The sequence below is a fragment of the Petromyzon marinus genome, unplaced genomic scaffold (genome assembly GCF_048934315.1).
Source record: "Petromyzon marinus isolate PM22_M1 ecotype Great Lakes invasive population unplaced genomic scaffold, UKy_Petmar_22M1.pri1.0 PM_Scaffold_141, whole genome shotgun sequence".
Taxonomy (NCBI): Eukaryota; Metazoa; Chordata; class Hyperoartia; order Petromyzontiformes; family Petromyzontidae; genus Petromyzon; species Petromyzon marinus.
The window spans coordinates 224,777-242,143 of NW_027423104.1; positions in this window are offsets into that span (position 1 = coordinate 224,777).

A 17,367-nucleotide genomic window follows, 5' to 3' on the forward strand; every position below is an offset into this window, starting at 1 on the left:
CCGAAAAAACCAATGAGTTAATCAATGGTTCTCTGTGTGTGTGAGTCTATGTGTCTCCATGTGAGCGAGCCTATGGCTCTGTGTCAGTGAGACTTTGGCTCTCTGTGTGAGTGTACTCTGTGAGTGAGTCTATGGCTCTCTGTGGGAGTAAGTGGGTCTCTAAGGCCACCACCATCTTGCCCCCTGCCCAGTGCGTCCCCCTGGTTGAGCTGCAGAAGTCTATTGTCCACCGCTCCAGACCGCACAGATATCCGAAGTCCACCTCCAGCACAGACACCAGCAGATTCTTAAACCTGGTGGTGGAAGGACACGAGAGGGGTAATAGTCAGCCAGCATTACCACCATCAATACCACCATTACAACCACCAAAATCACCGCTATCGTTAACACCACCATCAATATCACCACCTCCACCACAACGATCACAATCAAAATTACAATCACAATACTCTTTGGTTCTTTCTGTAAAGTCACGTAGGTAGAAAAAATAATAGATCACGACGTTTCGATCGCGACACAAGCAACCATCATCAGGTGAAAAAATATAGCGAGAAAGCTGCTGAAACACGAAGTTAAATTGGCTTGAGATAAGCTCAGCCCAAGGGTAAGTGGGCGGGGCTAGAGGTAGAATTTGCATGTAAATACAACACCACATCGTGGAAAAGGAAAGAGACAGACACCGAGAGACATCCACACACAGAGAGAGGCACACACAGAGACACACGAGAGACGCATATAGAGAAAAACACACTGGCAGAGAGAGACACCCACACAGACAGATGCAGAGAGAGATAGACACAGAGGGAATTACATAATTGCCCATGAATTACTATGGTGTGACAATGCCAATTACCAATGTCAAAGGGAACATCAATGAATGGTAAATGTGGGGTAATATCCCCAGAAGAGCATGTAGACTACATAAAAACAAAATCAGGCAATATAATATCACATATGGGTTCATTTTAAAGTTTACTTATGACAAATAATACTGAAATAATTGTGCTCCATAGATAATCTTAATGGCCAAGTTACATAACCATCATGGAATCACTTAAGCTGACCATTTAAAAAGACATTAATTGCAAGATGTTGAGCAAAGGAAATTGTATGGAAGTTCATCTCACACTAAGTACATGTTACTATAAATCTAAATCTGCATAGTTCTCGATCAGCAAAGTCGCAAACATGTTTTACCACAAGCAAGGAGTTTGGTCTAAAGCTGTTAAGCAAATTAACCACTGCACACGGTTTTAAAGTTCTCTGCCTCAAAGACAGCACTCTACCAAGTGTCACGACGCAGCTGCACACGCCGCATGACAATAGGCGGAGTGAGTGAATCTAAGGAGACACTGACCCTGTCAAAGGGGATCCCATGTCTAGAGTATTTGTGGCTGGTGCTACACATTTCTAACGTGATTAGCCATTTAGCTGATCTATCATTTGTGGACAGGTCGCTTCTGGAAAACAGCCACATAGCTCAGTGGGTCTCACCTGGTAAAATAAAAATAGTTTATAGAGTTCGTTCTGCCTCAACGCGTGTTTTCATAACGCCAATTGGATATGGCACGATGGATGTATTAGGGAACACGTTTTATAACGCGGATGCTAAGTGGATATAACGCGATTGAGTCAACAGAACCACGTCGCGCGAGTAGGAATGTGCGGTTGTACGGCTGCCTGGGCACAGCGTCACACGAGGCATTGGGATGCTGCTGGATGCTTCCTGATGCTCCCCACGCGCCTCAGTCTTTGTTCAGCCGACACACGCATCTCACGCTGTTATCACGGACTGTGCTTTACCCTGTATTAGTCATTGTAACGAGGGAGTTTACACAACGCGGTGTTCTTCAGCAGCGCAACTGCCGCGTTATAGAACACTGCAGTAAATATTGTCGCGGTGTGGAAGGAGCAATGAACGTCATCTTGTGGCATGGAAAGGCATCGCAGCCCTAGCGAGCAGCCAGAGACAAAGCCTGCACGCACGGCAAAGTTGTGATTGACCCGGGGACTATTAGCAAGTGACACGTATGGACTAATGGTTACTCTAAATGACGATGTTGACGATGGTTATAACGTGCTACAAATATGCTAAACGCACATCGCATTAGCTCTGACAAATAGCGGACTTTTTTAAAGTTATCGTTTACAATGGTTAATTTGTATATCATGCCAAGTGAGTAATTTGCGTGTGGACCCTGACAGCGGCACTCAATGTCCAACTCTTGCGAATGCTCTCAGGGGATCTTTACCGTGCGCTGCGTTCACTCACTCAGCCCCAATCTCCCTGTCGTGAACTCACCACTCACCCACTCACTCACCTCACCCTTCAACTCACTCACCCTCCTCACCTATTAATTCTCCTCATTAACTCACTCACCCTGCAATCCACTCCCTCACCCCCCTCCATCACCCGGCACTCACCGCCTGTCCGTGACCACCTCTCCCGTGCCTACAACCACAAACACCACCACCACCACCTCTCCCGTGCCTACAACCACAAACACCACCACCACCTCTCCCGTGCCTACAACCACAAACACCACCACCACCTCCTGCTGCTGCTGTCGCGGTCTCCGCGTGGCGCCGCGGGCCCAGGGGGAGGCCTCGCGGCCCAAGAGCGGGGCCACGGCTCCCCCCCTCCCGCTCCTGGCCCCTCCCCATCGTCCCTCCTGGCTCCTCCCCCTCATCCCTCCTGGCTCCTCCCCCTCGTACCTCCTGGCCCCTCCCCCTCGTCCATCCTGGCCCCCCCCGCCTCCCTCCGCCCCCCTACCACCCTGCGCGGCCCCGCCGCCCATTGCAAGAATGGCGGAAAGCGGTCGCGGGGCCGACCGCGCGCCGCCTCTCGCCTGATTGGCTCGCTTCGCGTCACGTGGGGAAGGCGGAAGAAGTGTATGGGGGAGGAGCTCCACGGTTAGGGGCGGGGCCGTAGAGTCACGTGGTGAGCAATGATTGACAATAAGTGGGCAGGGATGGCTGTTACGTCATAGCGTACGTTACATCCGGTATTGACGTTGGTATAAATATCACGCCCCTTCGTGACGTGTCTCACACTTCCTTCCGTCCCGCGTGCCGTCAACACGAGCTGAGCATGGTGCTGCTGATCGTTGGCGTTCTGGTCTTGGCCATGCTTGGGATGGAGATCTTCATTTATCGTCGTTTTACGCTTTCCATCTCAGACTTTTACCGCGAGACCATGACGCTGCAAACGGAGAGGATGAGCCAGCAGAATGTGGAGCTCTGTCAGAAGAACAAGATGCTCCGTCTGGAGCTACAGCAGCAGCAGGAGGAGTTGATGGAGAACCGAGAGACTCTCCAGAGAGAGAACAGGAGCCTGGTTCAACAGCTTAAAGAGTGCCAGTTGGAGCTGGAGTCCACGAGAGTGCCTTGCAGGGAGAGCAAGTCTCTCCATGCGAATTTTCTCCGAGACTGCAATGCAGCACAGCGGCAAATGTCGCTGCGCTGTGAAAACAAAGATCTCCGGAGGTCGCTGCACGCCCACCTGACGGAGTTGAACTTCCTGGATCCGCAGAGAGGCCAGGAACAGTTTAGGCTACGCGGGAAGCTGGTGCGTCACGAGGACATGTGGCATGGGGAAAAGAGGCTGCATGAAGAGAACCTTCATCTCAGTAGCCAGCTGAAAGAATTGAAATGCGCCGTGTCTCAAATGTACCATGATGCCACCGATGCCCCTTCCACCGCCGCTTCTGCCACCACCGCCACCAGGCCCAAGAAGAGGAAGAGATTTATCCATTGGGTGCGAAAATTGCTGACGCGCAAGTCGGCCATGTAAAAACATTGGGGAAATTATGAAAATGACACTGCCCCAATTAAAACATTACTCAGCAAGACAAACATACCCCATAGAACATCAACATACTATTGGGGAAAGTGCTGTACAATATATATGTATCTATATTTAACTTTCTTTGCATTGTATGTAGTCAACCATACCAATGGAAGGTGCTGTTAGCGAATAGTACAACTTAGCGGTTCCATTCCTGAGAACTGTCCGTAAGTCGAATGGTTCATAAGTCTGAATACAATAGTGTACTGTATTTAAATCCACATACTGTAAGTTTTTTAAGATGTTATCACGGTTCAGCAAAAGATGGAAACATTGTCAAAGTCATATGTAAGACAAAATATCGTACATTTGCATGCAACACTGTAATAAATACTGTATTGTGAGCAAAACATAAAGTTACTTAAATGGGAAAAAAAAAATATCTGTGTTTATTGTCACTTACCTTTAGTCCGGATGCTGGCCTGCTTGTCGGGAGGGGGCGCAATGAGTCCCTAAAACTGCACACACGGGGGCGGTGGGAGGGGGGTGAACGTCCATACACACACACAACAGCGACAATCATTCGCCGTATAGCCTTACCAGAATGTTGGGGCAAGCGCTGTTAGCGAGCAGCGCCTATGAAGCTCAGAATGGCACACGGGCCAGCACAACGCACGGCTGCCTCTCTTTCTCTCTCCATACACGAGACTCACAGGCGTACATGCGTCCGTGCACACACGCACAACAACAACGCAACAACCGTCGTTCACCCCTAAGTGGCGGTGAAATCACCACAGCAGATTTAAAGCTTTCGCTATCCTCCAGACAGTCTCGTCCCTTCACCTGATGAAGGCCGCTTGTGTTGTGGCCGAAACGTCATGATTTTTGTTATTTTATTTTTTACCTACATGACTTTATCCAATAAAACCAAAGAGTGTCACCACAGCACTTGTGCCATGCTCGGTGCATTTTGAGGCCACGTGAAGTGTCGAAGGCTGGCTGGCAGGAGGTCATGTAATAGACGCAGGTGCCATGGATTGACTTAGGAAAATGATCGGCAGATGCAACAGCCGTGCTCCCCACTGTGCCAACTTTATTTGTGTCAGTTGTTTGGCGCTCTGCTCGTTGTTTTGAGCCTCGCTCCTCTGCCCTATGCTGTTGCTGGAGGGCGACTGCCTCCACCTCCCCAGCAGCGCTTTTCATGAACCTCCTCCACAGAAGCCGATCGTGACACTGCTGATACCAGTCATCAATAAGTCCAATCAGCTCCACATCCTTCTGTACCACATCAGTCCATCTCTTCTCTAGCCCGTACCACGCCCATTTAGCACCATCTATCCAGCCAAATTGAAGCTGCTTGGGGATGCCGTGGCTGTGCATACGGACTGCATGACACAACCAACGCAGCCTCGCTTGCTGGAGGAGCCCACAGATGGGTATTTGTCCAGATATTCCAGGAATCTGGGCTCCTCACAAAGTCCAGTCTGGTTAAACCCTGGATAGATCGTGGGCTAACCAAAATGTTTCAAACCAGCGCAGATGTTCCTTTCGAGAGAGATACGGGAGGGCATAACTGCGGTCCAGAAGATATGAAGGTTTGTATGGAGTGACATGGTAGCTTCCACACAGTGTTCAGCAGCTGATGAAAATATAATGCCGCTCGAATGATTCGAAGTGAGACCTCGGCTACTGAAACAGAGTTGGTCATCAGCACACTGCCCAAGTACGGAAATATCTCCACTCTCTCCACAACTGCCCCAAAATACATGGGGAATTGAGGGAGGGGAGCATTTTGATGATGTAAAATACCCAGGGAGGTGATTTGTTTTTGTGAGGCTGATGGTAACGGCCCATAATTTAGGAGCATGCTCCATGTTTAGCTGTAGTGTCTCCAACTTCTCCTTAGAGTGGGAAGTAATCACCAGATCATCCGCATTCATAATATGGTTTAACAATAGAGAGCCATACCATGACCGGACTGGGGCATCGATCAGCCTCCCATTATATCTATACCAGATATAAATTCTACTGGTACATCCATGGAAATCGTCTCAAACTACGTAGTCAAAAAAAAATGTTAAGTCGTGAAAGGGCCAGAGGACATCCGTGTCGCACCTTACTCACATATTCTATCATCCCTTAACTCCATTACGTCGATTTCCCATGTGACGCATCAGTTGTTTTGTATTATTTATATTTGCTTTCATTACTGTAACTCTGTGTTTTTATTTAGCTTTGGTCATTTGGGTGATCCAGGTCTCTCTTCAAATGAGACTCATCCTGGTCGCTTTAGTTGTCGCCTTGTTCAACTAAATAAACTGGTACTCACTCACTCCATTATGAACTCACCCACTTCCCTTACTCTATGACTTACATAAATGCTCCCTCTCCCTCCTCATGAGTCATATATTTACCTGATCATTCACACAATCACCTGATCATTCACTGTGTCAACCTCACTCACGCACTTTTTCATGCTCTCAAGAATGACCCACCCATCCTATCACTCACTACCTTAATCACCATCCCCTTATCTCATTGACCCACTGGTAAAATGAAAATACTCTACAGCAACAACACGTGAGATTGTACTCAGGCTTACACTCACATGTGTAAAGAAGCTCCTTTGCAGGTTCCAATTTATTGATGATTTATTTCACGATAAAGTATTTACAACGCAGGAGTACGACTTTTACGAGCCTTCCCCCGTAAAGTACCCTGTACCTGTCTCCACCCATCAACACTGACACCACTATAACCTTTGCCATCGAAGAGAAGGGAAGTAGATGACGATAGAGTTTGCTGATAGAATCTACCGGGGGCAAGTGCTGGAAGTTACCAGGGCGTGGCCATAGGGGTATTTAAGGGGGAGCGAGGCCCGCAAATGGGTTGATTCCTTGGGGACTGAAGAACAACTGCAGGTGGACGACATCGAGGCCGACTGTTGGAGATCTACATGGTGGAAACCATCAATATAGACTGTTCGATATTACTCTATTAGAAACCACCAGGACTGCGGTAGTTATAGCCTTGTGAAACGTGAGTCGTACTCTCGCCTGTAAATATGTTATCGTGAAATAAATCATCATGAAAATGTATCCTGCGAATGAGCTTCTTTACACATGTCGGAATAGAGGACATGTTTCATCGCAGGCCGTTTTTTTGTCTACAACAGACCTAAACACACGAAATATGAAAAATGGCATTTGATTAGGATTGCCACCTGCTACCCATTCTGAGATCGCCCAACTAGCAAAACCCTTCTCTCCATTATACCTAAGACTTTAAATTTGTTTATTCCGTAATTTCACGATGAGTTGACCAAAGTGGCAATGTTATTTTGTCATTTTATTCACAGTAACAAAAATGGTATAGTTTTTTTACCTGTTAACTTATGCATACGAGTGTAACGGTGGCACAATGGTTGGCCAATTGCAATATGAATCAGACCACTTTAGTTTGATTCTCAGTCATAGTTATCATCAAGCAAACTGGCCTTGAGCCTTCTCGTCATCAACCCACGTTTTGAAGCATGATGGAGTATGGTCAAACAATCTCCACGACTTATCCAGTATGGAAAGATTTCACCCATAAGTGGTATGACAAAGGGTAACAATTATTATTATTGTTGTTGTTTATTACCACCGAAGGAATAACTTCACATCTGTCAGCCAGCCTATATATACTCATAGATAAATGCTCTCCTAAACACCACCATTGGGTTGAAGCTGATTTGGTATCTTCCACTTTGAGAGCCTCGCCACAAGGACCATCCTACTCGATCCAGCGGTGTATCAGCGCTTTGTCAGGAGCGAAGCAGTCGGCAGTATTCTGGCTGTGAGACGTGAACAACGTTAGAGCGTTATATCATCCCCATTAATATTTCAGTCATGCTATCAGTCAAGAAGGCATGAAAACAGTAGCCAGGCAGCTCCAAGGGCAGAGCGCGATGCTGGTACTGCCAATATCCTTCATCTGAATCAAGCCAGCTTCCTGTTATTGAGCGACTTCTCTAGTGCAGATATTTCATGGCCTCAGCCAGGTCATCAATGACTGCACAAATAATGAAATTACATTTGCATCTGCACTAGATCTTACTAAATGTCACATATACGAATAAAACATTGGCTTGCCGATGGTATAATGTGCATTGCTCTCTGTAGCAGCCTGGTTGTGCGTGAAATTTTCAACGAGATTCAAGGCAAGGCGCATGCTCTTTTGAGCTAAAATTGGACAAAGAATGGAACTGACCAACAGCAAAAAAAGTTTTTTCAGTAACAAAAATCCTATAAATAAAACTAGCTAGATAATCACCTGCCAACTAGAGTTGTCAGGTGATTATCTAGCACATCAGATGTAAGGTCAACATTAACAATGCAATGGTGGCCAAATTATGGAAGGGAAAAAGGAAGCAGATGAAAAAAATTAGTTGAGATGAGAAGATTTAGTGGAACACAGTGAATTAAGGTTGACAAGAGATTTCTACATTCTCTAAATTATTCATCTGTTGTCTTCAGAAATGCTTCCAGTGGGCAGTTATTCGTTTGAACCATGTCATATTGTTCCAAATTATTTTGATGGCCATTGTCAATAGTTTTTGGAGGGTGAGGGGTCCAATAAACAGAAAGCTGGCATTAAAGATCATAAGATAATATCTCGATAAGGTACTGAATCATCCTTTCATCCCTCTGGAGTTGATGAGTACCTCTTCGTGGGACATTAACATGAGCTATTCCTTGGAAAGTGCCAACTATGATAGGCATTCATAATTGCCATTGTCCTGGTGCCACTGCCGCAGGCTCTTTTAAACAAAGACATTTAATTTTTAATATTTACGAGATGGTTACCCCTCTGATTGCCTTTTTTTCTCAATTACTGTATTTTACAGTATTAAACTGATACAACGTGTTTTTCTGTTCACTAAAAGAAAGGCCATGACCATCATGAACGTCGTCAGTCGGATGTCAGAAGTCCTCCAACATGATAATGTCAGATTAGACATGAGCCTGAGAACACCATGCATAGTACTGGCTTCCCTCTACTTTAGAAATGGATGAATTCTGGAAAAAACACGAGTCAAACAAAATTTCGTGATCAGAAAATATTTTCCCATTATATTCAACACAAAAAATTAGGGATGAGTTTCAGACAATCATTCCACCCCACTCCTAACCAAAAATTGTTCACATATTGACAAATTAGAAATAATAAGAAAGTACATAAAGGTTAAGAAGATTGAATAATAACTAATTTAAGACGAATAATTAATTCTAGATTTCAAGCTTTCGCGACTGCAAGGATCCATACTTTTAAGGGAACTCACCAAACGATCTGCATGTTGGAATGCCTAGAAAGGCGATGTGAGGCGTTACTGGTGAGCTGTAGGGATATACTGTGACTGTGTCGCGGATGGATGACGCATCCTCCTGGGTGCTTCTTCTTTGATGTTTTCATGGCATGTGCCGTGTAAAATTTCGTTAACATGGAAATTCGATTTCGTAAATAGAAAAATGTCCATAATTTGTCAAATTGCATGAACGCGAAATTCCGTAATCCGAACGTCTGTAAATCTATGGATATCTGTAGAGCCAACATCTGGAATACTCAGAATTTAATTGCTTCATCAGTTGGAGGCACTGTCTGCTTCAACACCGTAGGAAAAATGTCACTGCTGTATTAAGGTGATGAATTTGCAATGATTATTTGACGGTGGTACCATGGATCCAGGTTGGTGCAAGTGCACAGAGAAATATACAATTGTTCATAGCATTACGTGAACAGGAACAGGAAAATAATTTATCACAACAAGGCTGGGAGAGGGTTTTTCAATGCCAAGTGAGTTGTCGATTGTTGCTTTTTCATCATAATTCACGTTGCTGGTGAGTACGGATTGGAGAATGCAGAAGGAATATATGTGGGAGGATAGAAGATGTGTTGACTATAAGCAGTGACATTGTATTTGTGTAGGGGACTGTAAAGAGAAAGTGCTAGAGCGTACACGTTGAGATAATTAGAAACAGGTGGCCGGAAGGTACTGTATTGATGATAATAAATTATCCAATAAACAATACAATTGCCACAGTGGAGTGGGGGCACTGTCTGATAGGGGCGGGGCCAAGGGGGTATATTAGGGGAGCAGGGATGCACAAAGAACAAGGGACGAGATTGGGACAGACTAATTGTGGAGCGATAAGGTGGAAACCATCAGGGCTGACTGATAGCCGTAGTAATAACGCTCTAAGTTGTAAATGTGTAGTAAGTTCAACGGAGTCGCAGACGTAGACTTGGAGGCAACACATTTATTTAACTCTAACACACAGGGTAACTTCCCCTTAGAATAACAACCTATGGTGGTGACCACCAGGCAAACTACACTAATTACAACGTAACTAGCTACTACAGACCGGGACCAACAGCTCGGGTCCAGGTACGCGTGTTGGAGACTCGTTGAACGGAGAACGGAGATCATAGAACGTAGACCGTTGACAAATGTTTCGTCCAGGATTAACAATTAACAACAACCACAACAACCCTGGTTTCTCTCGGGACCCGGCTTATATTCTCTGCAGCGTGGCTGGCTCCACCCTTGGTCACGACCACCTTACAGAATCCTCGAGCAGGATCTGGATCCCAACCACGTGACCCCCCTAGCCCTCACTTGGAGCCCCTTTTTCAACTCCCCCTTCAATAAAAGAACAAAACGAACAACCTGTTAGTGTGCACCAACAAATAAATACTTCAACCCATCTATACAATATATACAAAAACCGAAGAGTCTTTGATCGACTCCTTGTGGCCAGGCTCCCAGGAGAGGTGGGCGTACTCTCCTCGCGGGTCGCAGGGGAAATTTCAAAAGATCCCATCGAGCAAAGAGCAGTCGGCCGGGCAGACGGGCCTTTCGCTCCCGAAGCTTGTGAAGATGGCGCAGGTGGCGGCTTGGGGGATGTTAAACGTGCGGCATCTGAGGATGGGATCACATGACTCCCCTGAGGACCAACCTCAGTGGGTACACACCTCAGCTCGCCAGACACATCTGACACTTGGCCCCTGTGTAGTATAGATGGGATGAATTCACGCAGCGTGATGAAAGGCTTGAGGCGAGAGGGATGTACAAACCAACTCCGCCGACCCAAGCAAATTTTTTTCACACTGGAGCCAAACGACCCGAATCACGCCAAATGGCCCCCTCCAGGGTTTAAACAATTTGGGTGAAGTACCCACCAGTATGTGGGGACAGTGTAGCCAGGCTCTGTCGCCTGAAGCCCACTCATCTCCGGAAAGATGGAGACCCCTCAGCTGCTCATTTGACAATTGGCACGAATTGGAATTCTCTCTGGAAGCCTTGCATGCTTCTGAAAGCCTCTGAAGGGTAAAGCGCATCGATTCCGAAATTTTTGATTTAGCCTTGTTTGGCTCGGCTCATAATTGGACATCAATCTGGGGGTCGTGTTCTCTTCCATACATTAAAAAAGTGGTGAGAAGCCGGTGGATGGGTGAGGGACCATTCTATAGGCAGCAAGGACCCCGGTAACATGCAAGTCCCAGTCAAGCTGGGACTCGCTGACCTGATGGCTCAACATGGAGGTCAGAGTCCTCTGCAGCCGCTCTACAATTCCATCCGTCTGGGGGTGGTATGGTGACGTGCGTATTTTATTTGTTCCCAACAAGTCGTACACCTCCCGCAGCAATTTTGAAGAAAATTCCTTGCCCTGATCGGTCAGAAGATGCTCAGGGCCCCCCTTGTCCATCACATAGCAATCAAGGAATGCCTCGGTGATGGCCACATCCGATTGGTTGGGCGGCAGCCAAGCCATCAGCAAAAATATTCGACGCCCACCAATAAATACTTTTTGCCACGAGGGGTGGTAGAAAATGGACCAAGGATAACAAGAGCGACCAGCTCATTTATGCGGGAAACCTGAATGGATTGCAATGATGGACAGCAGAGTTTGGACGGGGGTTTCCGCCGTGCACACTGCACACACCCCTTGAATACAATAGCGACATCTTCCACCATGCCAGGCCAGAAGAAGTCGAGCTTAAGTGTGGCTAGCATCTTATGCACCCCAAGGTGCAACAGTCGCTCATGCACAGCCCAGATGACTTTACTCCGTAGGGCAGTAGGCACGACAATGTTGTAACGTGTCAACCCTCCATTCCAATGCATGAGCAATCTGCCTCTGAGGATGACAGAGGCTACAACCCATCGATTCCCACCCCCGTTCACCTCCTTGACACGGCGCTGTAACTTGAACAGGGAAGCGTCTTCCACCTGAAGGCGTCCGAAGTCTGCATGGTTCATGCCAATAACGGCGTCATGCGCCACAGGAGCGTCGGCTTTCCTCAGAGATGTCAACCTCAACCAATGCCGGAAGGGGACGAGGCGAGTCCTCAGCAGGTGCCTTACAGCGCCCCGGCCCGAGAAACACGTTCACCCGTCGCTCGTTGGTAATCGCGAAAGGGCATCCGCGTTCGTGTGTTGGGTACCTTTACAAAAGGAAACAGTAAAGGAATAGTCCTGGAGGACTTCCAACCAACATGAAAATTGGTCAGATGGTTGATCAATATGCAGCGTGTACTGTAGCGCGGCATGGTCAGAGAGCATCTCAAAGCGTCTGCCATAAAGATAGGTGCGATACTGTTGCACAAAAAAAACAGTTGCCAAAAGTTCTGCCGGAGACATCACTCTGCTGCCATATGCTACAACACTTTCCATGCCATAACGACTCGGTCGGTTTTCATTCCCGTCGTGTGTCGGTGCATGAGGGTTCAGATTTTGCTCAGGCTGACTGGCCGCTCCGACCGGGTCGGTGATCGGAGTTGGTCCATAGAGCGATTGCTGTGACCGCAGGTTCATCCGCTATTATCGGATTGATAGAGGGGGTTGAAATCAGAATGTGCGTCGATACTGGTGCATCCGCGACTATCATTTCCAAGTTGATTTTTAACATTCTGCCCCCTAAATGTCGTACCCTATGTCCCGTCAGAGTTCCGTGCTTTAATGCAAATGGATGCTCATTGGGCCTCACTGGGAAAATAACAGCGGAGGTGTGTATTGGAGATATCAAATTGACGGGGCCAGTTCTTGTATCAACGTCCCTTGCTGTTCCTTGCTTGCTCAGGACTGACTTCTTGAGGAAGATGCCCCTGAAAATTTTGATCGATCAAGGTTCCCTTGAGTTACCATTGGGCCATCGAATGGCCTTTTGCCTTCTTCCACTCGATTGTTCTTTGCCAAGGCTACTGTACAAGCGCTTGCGAGTAAGACCGTAAAGATTCCCCCCGGCACACAAATGTTAGTTCCTTTACGATTGCGCAAGCCGCTAGACCAGGAGGCGACTGAGGGGGGAATTCTTCTAGGATCCTCAAACAAAGACATTCGTGGTTTGCCGTTGGTGGGGGCCCAAATTATCATTGCCAATTACCAGGAACCGCTCATTCAAGTCCTGAATGCAGGGTTGGACATTTTTGTCATTCAGGAGGGCACCGTGCTAGCTCACGTGTCGTCCATGCTTCACGAGGGAAACATCGTTGGCGGTGTGGGGGTCACGTTGAATACGAAGCCGCAACAGGTTTCTTATAAAAAGTGGATGGATACGCTTTGTTCCGAAAATTCGGAATTGATCGAGTCCCAGAGTCACCACATCGATATGGGCGACGCCGCTCCCATCCAGCAGAACCCCTATCGGCTGAGCCCTAAGGAAAAAGAACACGTACAGCTGGCAGTTGATGAAACGTTGGCCGCCAATATTATCTCACCGTCCACCAGCCCGTGGGGAGCCACGATTGCTCTTGTTAAAAAGCAGGATGGTAGTTTGCACTTCTGTGTTGACTTCCGTAAGCTTAATAAGATCTCTGTAGCTGACCCGTACCCTCTTCCTCGGATGGACGATTCCCTGGACGCTCTCGCAGGGGCATATTATTTTTCGACTATTGACCTATCTTGATTTTCGCAGTTGCCCTTGGATGAATCCTCTAAACCTAAGACAGCTTTTTGCACATCACAAGGCTTATTTGAATTAAATCAGCTTCCGATGGGTCTTCACTCCACTCGGCTACGTTCCAGCGATTGAAGGAACTAGTTCTGGCAGGCCTTCAGGGGACTCATGCCTAATATATCTGGGCGATGTTATCGTTTTTAGCCGTATGTTTAAAAAACATCTGGAATGGTTACGTGCTGTCTTTCTTAACATGCCTGCAGCGAATCTCAAATTTGAACTGCAGAAGTGTCAACCTGCTCCAAAACTGGGTTCGGTATCTTGGCCACATAGTCAGTAAATCAGGGATAGCGATGGACCTGAACAAAACCACATGTGTCCGTACTTGTCTGACCCCCACGTCGGTGGGGAAGGAGGTGCAGAGTTTCATTGGATTTACATCCTATTACCGCCGTTTGTCACCGGGTTTGCCACGATCGCCAAACCTCTCCACGCCCTGACGGCAAAAGGTCAGAAGTTCCATTGGGGGGAGTAGGAGCAGGGCACATTTGTTGTGCTCTGGGATGGCTTGGTGAACGCCCCTCCCCTCCACTACCCCGACTTTTCCTTGCCGTTCATCCTTGATACGTATGCTAGCAACACCGGAATTGGCGCTGTTCTGTCTCAAGTCGTTATGGCATGGAAAGTGTTGTAGCATATGGCAGCAGAGTGATGTCTCCGGCGGAACTTTTTGCAACTGTTTTTTTTATGCAACAGTATCGCGCCTATCTTTATGGCAGACGCTTTGAGATGCTCTCTGACCATGCACCGCTACAGTACGTTCTGCATATTGAGCAACCATCTGACCAATTTTCACGTTGGTTGGAAGTCCTCCAGGACTATTCCTTTACTGTTTCCTTTTGTAAAGGTACCCAACACACGGACGTGGATGCCCTGTCGCGATTACCAACGAGCGACGGGTGAACGTGTTTCTCGGGCCGGGGCGCTGTAAGGCACCTGCTGAGGACTCGCCTCAACCCCTTCAGGCATTGGCTGAGGTTGACATCTCTGAGGAAAGCCGACGGTCCTGTTGCGCATGACGCCGTTATTGGCATGAACCATGCAGACTTCGGACGCCTTCAGGTGGAAGACGCTTCCCTGTTCAAGTTACAACGCCGTGTCAAGGAGGTGGACGGGGGTGGGAATCGATGGGGTGTAGCCTCTGTCATCCTCAGAGGCAGATTGCTCATGCATTGGAATGGAGGGTTGACACGTTACAACATTGTCGTGCCTACTGCCCTACGGAGTAAAGTCATCTGGGCTGTGCATGAGCGACTGTTGCACCTTGGGGTGCATAAGATGCTAGCCACACTTAAGCTCGACTTCTTCTGGCCTGGCATGGTGGAAGATGTCGCTATTGTATTCAAGGGGTGTGTGCAGTGTGCACGGCGGAAACCCCCGTCCAAACTCTGCTGTCCATCATTGCAATCCATTCAGGTTTCCCGCATAAATGAGCTGGTCGCTCTTGTTATCCTTGGTCCATTTTCTACCAAAGTAGAGGGAAGCCAGTACTATGCATGGTGTTCTCAGGCTCATGTCTAATCTGACATTATCATGTTGGAGGACTTCTGACATCCGACTGACGACGAGAAAAAAAGGCAATCGGAGGGGTAACCATCTCGTAAATATTAAAAATGAAATGTCTTTGTTTAAAAGAGCCTGCGGCAGTGGCACCAGGTCAATGGCAATTATGAATGCCTATCATAGTTGGCACTTTCCAAGGAATAGCTCATGTTAATGTCCCACAAAGAGGTACTCATCAACTCCAGAGGGATGAAAGGATGATTCAGTACCTTATCGAGATATTATCTTATGATCTTTAATGCTAGCTTTCTGTCTATTGGACCCCTCACCTTCCAAAAACTATTGACAATGGCCATCAAAATCATTTTGAACAATATGACATGGTTCAAACGAATAACTGCCCACTGGAAGCATTTCTGAAGACAACAGATGAATAATTTAGAGAATGCAGAAATCTATTGTCAACCTTAATTCACTGTGTTCCACTAAATCTTCTCATCTCAACTAATTTTTTTCATCTGCTTCTTATTTCCCTTCCATAATTTGGCCACCATTGCATTGTTAATGTACACCTTACATCTGATGTGCTAGATAATCACCTGCCAACTCTAGTTGGCAGGTGATTATCTATTATCTATTATTTATAGGATTTTTTTTACAGAAAAAACTTTTTTTGCTGTTGGTCAGTTCCATTCTTTGTCCAATTTTAGCTCAAAAGAGCATGCGTCTTGCCTTGAATCTCGTTGAAAATTTCACGCACAACCAGGCTGCTACAGAGAGCAATGCACATTATACCATCGGCAAGCCAATGTTTTATTGGTATATGTGACATTTAGTAAGATCAAGTGCAGATGCAAATGTAATTTCATTATTTGTGCAGTCATTGATGACCTGGCTGAGGCCATGAAATATCTGCACTAGAGAAGTCGCTCAATAACAGGAAGCTGGCTTGATTCAGATGAAGGATATTGGCAGTACCAGCATCGCGCTCTGCCCTTGGAGCTGCCTGGCTACTGTTTTCATGCCTTCTTGACTGATAGCATGACTGAAATATTAATGGGGATGATATAACGCTCTAACGTTGTTCACGTCTCACAGCCGGAAAACTGCCGACTGCTTCGCTCCTGACAAAGCGCTGATACACCGCTGGATCGAGTAGGATGGTCCTTGTGGCGAGGCTCTCAAAGTGGAAGATACCAAATCAGCCTCAACCCAATGGTGGTGTTTAGGAGAGCATGTATTTATTAGTATATATAGGCTGGCTGACAGCTATGAAGTTATTCCTTCGGTGGTAATAAACAACAACAATAATAATAATAATTGTTACCCTTTGTCATACCACTTATGGGTGAAGTCTTTCCATACTCGATAAGTCGTGGAGATTGTTTGACCATACTCCATCATGCTTGTCAACGTGGGTTGATGACGAGAAGGCTCAAGGCCAGTTTGCTTGATGGTAACTATGATTGAGAATCAAACTAAAGTGGCCTGATTCATATTGCAATTGGCCAACCATTGTGCCACCATTACACTCGTATGCATAAGTTAACAGGGAAAAAAACTATACCATTTTTGTTACTGTGAATAAAATGACAAAATAACATTGCCACTTTGGTCAACTCGTCGTCTTGAAATTACGGAATGTACAAATCTAAAGTCTTAGGTATAATGGAGAGAAGGGTTTTGCTAGTTGGGCGATCTCAGAATGGGTAGCAGGTGGCAATCCTAATCAAATGCCATTTTTCATATTTTTTGTGTTTAGGTCTGTTGTAGACAAAAAACGGCCTGCGATGAAACATGTCCTCTATTCCGACATGTGTAAAGAAGCTCATTCGCAGGATACATTTTCATGATGATTTCTTTCACGATAACATATTTACAGGCGAGAGTACGACTCACACGTTTCACAAGGCTATAACTACCGCAGTCCTGGTGGTTTCTAATAGAGTAATATCGAACAGTCTTTGTTGATGGTTTCCACCATGTAGATCTCCAACAGTCGGCCTCGATGTCGTCCACCTGCAGTTGTTCTTCAGTCCCCAAGGAATCAACCCATTTGCGGGCCTCGTTCCCCCTTAT